Below are 6,408 nucleotides of genomic sequence, written 5' to 3'. Positions count from 1 at the left end.
AAACCTCTTGCATGCGCATGTGCGCCACCTAGCCGTCCATTCCCTTGCTTGTGAGCCATCTTCACACTCATGGAAGCCTTTGATTCACTCTCAATGTTCGGCCCTGCCCTTTTGCTAACCAAAGAATTAATTTATCCTTGTATAGGAAAGAGTAAGAAAACTCATATCTCTTTAGTCCTCTTTCTATGCGTTTTGGAGACCAACAAAACTGATCCATCCTCTGCCTTCCGGAACTGAACTTAGCTATGCATTTCCCACACCAACCGTGAGCACCAAGATGAAAACTAAACACTTAAACATATTTTTCCTCTCTTACTAGTTCAGCCGTGTACCAAGGAGTCATGAGATTACAACTTAAGCCCTCCTCCATTTTTATCTTGTCCAGTCGCTTATCGTCATTCAAGGAGCATAAGTCTATCTATTGGAACATTGGAAGAGTGGAGTTGCCATTGTTTTCGGCTTTGCTAGTTGTGTCCACACAAGGAATTAAAGACCGAATCTCAAGCTTCTTTTCCCCTCTGTACGGTATGCATATGTAGACTTGGGAGATAGTGGTTCTTTTGTCATTTGTATCCTTCTATTCTGCTCATTTGGGTAGTTGTTGAACCTAGTGCATGCATGCTTAAAATCCGATTGAAGAACAGAAAATAACTTCCCTTGATTTTGTTAAACGGTTTTGATTTTTGTCAAACTGTTTGAGAGACTAGGTTGAGGCATCCAGCCTTGCATGCGAAAAAATTGAAACAATTCAGCCTGCTTGTAAGTTGTTTTAGCGCATCTTAGCCATGGTAGGAATGGTTATGAAATTAAATAAATTAGGAACACCTAATACCAGCCAAACCGAACCTGAATGTATTAGGGAACTTAGATTTTTCGCTGTTCATAACCTTGTGTATTAATTATAAAGTCAGAAATGATGCATGTTGATTACGGATTGGAAAGATGAGTTGTACACATGAATAAACATTGAATAAGGTCGCTGTAGCATGTTAGTGATAATGTACGAAGTCAGAAAACTATTCTAGTGTAAGAACCATGAAGGCCGAATGGGTGCAAGGGTTAAGAAGCATGGAAATTAATTGTAAATTATAGGATAACCGTAACGATAATTCTGACTCGCTGCACATTTATATAGGTGCGCATAACTCATAAGAGAGTGGACTGATTTGGTACCATTTGATTTAAAAGTTGGACACCTCCAAGGTAAGTGTTTGGCGGTGAGACCTATTGTGACTATTAGCTAGTGTATGAAATTGTGAATTGTTGCTCACATGTGCCTTGGATTTGCATTCCGTTATATGTTATTTGCATTCTGCCTATGAACTTGACATGATGGAAATTCTCCTATGAGAAATAATTGTTATGCGGCAGTTTGGTATTAAAAGTACATGAAGTATATGCTATTATAATGATGATCTAGTCATGCATATGCATATCATAATTCATCTGTTTCTTTTTGTGTGTGAAGCATATCATGGCATACATGCACGAATTTCATGCTGCTCATGGACTAAGAATATTTATATAAGTAAACATAAGTTTGAATAGTTGGCAATATGGCTTGGTATGTAGCTTGACTAGGGGTAGAAGTTTATGTTAAAGGAAGGGTTCAGATTAAATGAATCAAATTCAGCTAAGAGGAGGATCACAATATTTATCATCTTTTTCTTAACTCCCCCAACTTTCTTCCTTTTCATTCCTTATACTTTCTTTGAACCTTTCTTCCTCTTTTTTCTTCCAGACACTTTGTGTCTTTTATCCTTTTTCTTTTTCTTTTTTCTTTTCTTTTTTTCTTTCAGACACTTTGTGTCTTTAATCCCCTTTTCTTTTTCTTCCTTCTTTTCTATATCTCCAACACTTTGTAACACTTTGTGCATTCATTCATTACAGGAAACACCTTTCTCCCAACATAACTTTTCATCCGTTATCACTTATCTGAACCTTTTAATCTGAAGGATTGGAATGAATGTAGGTTCTTGGTTTTATAGACAAACAGGCTTAAGCTCAAGGGTTTCATGCAATGGAAACATTAAGGTTGGCCATTTAAACTTTCTGGTTCAAGAAGGAAGTGCCTCAATCATTTCTACCCCACACATCATAAACCATTTCAAGCAAGAAACATGGCAAGTTCTAGAGTTATTCATGCAGTGAAGTGCTCTTTGAACAAAATTTTCTGTATAGGCTCAAATTCTCACAGTTCAGAGTGCATGCTTGACTTCCTCTATATGCATCAAAACTAATCTCTCTACTCTTACACATTGAATGAGTCATTCAATCATTTCATTTAAGCTCAACATGCAAGGTATAAGATTGTATCCTTAATTTGATCAATCATATAAAACTTTGATCAGTCTAATCCTCATGGAATTCCATATCACAACTGAAATCCAAATCATACAAGAAAACTTAGAAAAGAAAAAGATTGAGATATTTCCCTGTTTTAGCTCAACAATCCGTGTGACATCTCCATGATGTTTGCATGCCATTCATTCACACCCAATTCCCAGATTTAAACGTTGTTGTCCCCAACAACTAATTTAAATTGAAAACAGCAATTGATCACTGAAACACATTCATATATGAACCAATAACATCAGTACTATCGTAATGTGCATCATGCAAAAACAACAATTATCCCAATGTACTTAACTGAATTACAAAAGTAAACTAATAGCAAAATAAAACTAAAAGAAACTAAAATCAAAATAACAGAAACTAAAGAGGAGTGAAATCAAAAGTCAATGTGGGACACAAGAGAAGAACAACCCATGATGCTCTAAATGAGGAAGGAAGATTGTAACATACATTGTGGCTGATTGGTGGATGGATGCAGAAGAGAGGTAAAAGAATTTGAGAGTGTGTGAAATGAGAGTGAGGGAGTAGAATATAAGAGTGTGTGAAACATATGAGATAACCATGTAAATCATATAAGTGGACCAGCGCTAAAACATTGAAATCAAGCGTTTTAGCGCTGGTCTCTAGAGACATATGCACATTGATGTGCGTCGCATCACGCTAAAACGGTCACGTCTGAACATTTTAGCGCTCTGGACCAGAATTTTGGGAAAAATAAAACTTCACACATAAATATAGATTTCTGAAAAATAAAAATTCAATCTCAAATATTAATGGTGTCTGTCAATGTTGAAAGAACAAATCCCCGGCAACGGCGCCAAAAACTTGTTGTGTATTTAGCAAGTGTACTAGTCACACAAGTAATAAAATGATGAGTAAAGATCGTTCCCATGAGGATTTGTGTTCAAGCACCGACTAACCATATATACTTAAGTTGAATCAAACAAAAGATTATTGATTGCATTGATTTCTTGTCACCAGAAATTGAATTGAATTGTATTAAAACTTAATAAGCAAATAAAATGTGAGTTATAATGTAAACAAGTAGTCAGACATCAATTTCCCTCAAGCATGAATATATGGATGAACCAATTTTTATGATGAATTATCTTCCATGAGATGTTGATCAATCTTTTTCTTATCATCAAGATGTAATCCCTTACTACCCTGATTGAAACATTAATCAGAAACCCCAATGTCTTGGTGATTCCCTTCTTAATACATGCATTAAATACTAAGATCTTAAGATCACATCAGAATCCTAGCATCAATCCCTTGACTACTAGAACACTGATGATGAAGTTGTCAATTACAGAAATAATATAAACATCCCTGTTCTACAATATTCCCTTGATAGAAAGAATTAATCAAGACAACTTCATACAATCACATAAGAGATAAACAAAATATTCAATTAACCATTCATAAATTCACACCTGAGTTCCATTGAATCAGACTACAAAGGACTCTACTCAGACATAATTAAAGAATAAACAAGAGAAGAAGAAAGATCAAACTCCATTATCATGATGGTTGAGTCTTCAATCTTCAATTACGATTACATAGAAATGTACTAACTAATACAAAAACTAATCCTAAAGAATTTAGAAGTTCAGAGAGAATGAGGAGTTAGATCAGATCTATGAAAGATCTGATCTGATCTGATCTCCCCTCTCCTAGTGTGTTAGGAAAAGTTAGATTAGAATAGATATATAGGATATGATAGGATATGATAGGATATGTCAAATGTGAAGGCCCTTTTGCCTTTTATAGTTTACAAATTACAACTGAATAACAACCAAAAACTGACACGGGCGCTAAAACTCTCATTGTTGGACGTTTTAGCGCTTAACTTGACGGGTGCCTAACCACTTTTAACTGTCCTGGGCGCTAAAACGCTTGACTTGACCGTTTTAGTGCTCAACACCAGCATCAACAGCAGGGCGCTAAAACGTTTTCTTTGGGCGTTTTAGCGCTCAGCACCAGCACTTTTTGGCTTCATTTTACAGCAGGGCGCTAAAACTCTTGACTTTGGCCGTTTTAGCGCCCAACATTTAGAATTTTCCCATTCTTCAGAATCTTCTTCCTTCTCTTTTTTGCTTCTTGAGCTTCATTTTCCTACAAAAACAATGTAAATTTTCAAAATAAGCTTCAGAACTTGTATTTAGGACTTTCTAGGACATTAACTCTCTTTTCCATCCATTTAATCACATAAATTAAGCTAATTCATGCTTTAAAACCTTATAAACCAAGGGTTTATCAACTCCCAAAGCTCACTCTCACTCACACTAAGTATTTAGGTGAAGATTTCATGGAGGAATAGACCTCTAGGCTCAAGGGATGGAGAAGATACAATGGAACAGTGAAAAAGAGGCTGGTCAGCCACCCAAAGCCACGTAGAAACAATAGGGAATGCCTAGGGTTTAGTGCAAAAGTTGTATTTATAGCCAATTTAATCTTAACCGCACAGTATTAGCACTAATAGCTACGCTTAGTATTTTAATCTCAAACTTAGAATTTTGAACCTACTTATTTTTCTAAGATTTATCATATTTTTATTTTATTTTTCGCAGCACCTTTCCGATATGCGTTTTTCCATAGCCAGTATCAGTTATGGCATCAGTTCTCATTATTCTGGTTTGAAACTTGTTTTACTAGTCATACATATTATTTTAGGAATATTTCCACACTTATTATAATTTTTCGAGATACTTCATCGATACACATTTATACCGAGTAGCAGAACCGGTATCTGCACTTTTCGTCCGAAAAGCGACTTTTAGCATTCATAATCACTTTCTATATTTATTTAAGCCTTCTCATAATTATTAAGGTCAATTATTGAATTATTTTCTAATTTCTCATAATTACTCAATTGACTTCCTTAATTAACGGTGCGAGTTCTTACATTCACCCCACCTTTTTAGGATTTTGCCCTCAAAATCAATAACATACCTGTCTCGGAACTCTGGGTACTGCCGGAGAAGCTCGTCCTCTCGCTCCCAAGTACACTCCTCAGATGTTCTTCCGGTCCACTGCACTTTGACCATCAGAATGATCTCCTTAGCTGCTTCTCGCCTCAGTCGAGAATCTTAAGTGGTCCGACGGGAGTTTTCAAGTTCTCCCAAACTTCCACATCATCTGGTTGCACCACGTGCGAAGGATTCGCTACAAACTTGCGAAGTTGAGACACGTGAAACACGTCGTGGGTGTTGGCCAAGTTCGGAGGCAAGGCAAGCCGGTAGGCAACAGGTCCTACTCTACCGAGTAACTGGTATGGCCCAATGAATCGCGACTTCCTCACTCCAAGTGTCCGACCAACACCGGTGACAGGTGAAAGTCTCACAAACACGTGCTCACCCTCACTGAACTCCAGTGGACAATGCTTAACATTAAAGTAGCTCTTCTGGCGATTATGCGTCAGCTTCAGTTTTCCTCCGATCATCTGAATTTGTTGGGTAGAATCTTAGACAAAGTCTAAGCCAAATAACTCCTTATCTTCAACCTCAGACCAATAGGTAGGAGTTTTACACCTCCTACCAAATAGTGCCTCGTAAGGTGCCATGCTCAGGCTAGCAAAGAAACCACAGTTGCACAAAACTCGACCAATGGCAGGCACCTATCCCATGCTGAGCCCTGCACCAAAGTGCAAGCTCTCAACATGTCTTCCAAGGTTTGGATGATCCGCTCAGTCTGTCCAACAGTCTGAGGGTGATAGGTTGTACTCAGTCTCAATTGAGTTCCAAAATCTCTCTGCAGCGCCTCCCCGAACCGAGATGTTACCTTCGGGTCCCTATCACAGAAGATACTCTCGGGCACCCCGTGAAGCCTCACGATCTCGCGAACACACAGTTAGGCCAACTGCTCTGAAGAGAAGCTCACCTTTACCGGAAGAAAGTGGGCAGACTTTGACGATCTATCCATGATGACCCCCAAAAGAGTCACAACCAGCCTAAATCTTAGACAATCCCACAACGAAGTCCATGGAAATACTTTCCCACTTCCACTGCGGTACCTCTAGAGGTTGAAGCTTACCAAACGGCTTCTGGTGTT

Source organism: Gastrolobium bilobum, unplaced genomic scaffold, assembly GCF_033153095.1.
Source record: "Gastrolobium bilobum isolate Gb01-03AN ecotype WA unplaced genomic scaffold, APGP_CSIRO_Gbil_v1 utg9008, whole genome shotgun sequence".
In the NCBI taxonomy this organism is placed as follows: domain Eukaryota; kingdom Viridiplantae; phylum Streptophyta; class Magnoliopsida; order Fabales; family Fabaceae; genus Gastrolobium; species Gastrolobium bilobum.
The sequence above is the reverse complement of the archived record's forward strand: the minus strand, read 5'-3'. Positions refer to the sequence as shown.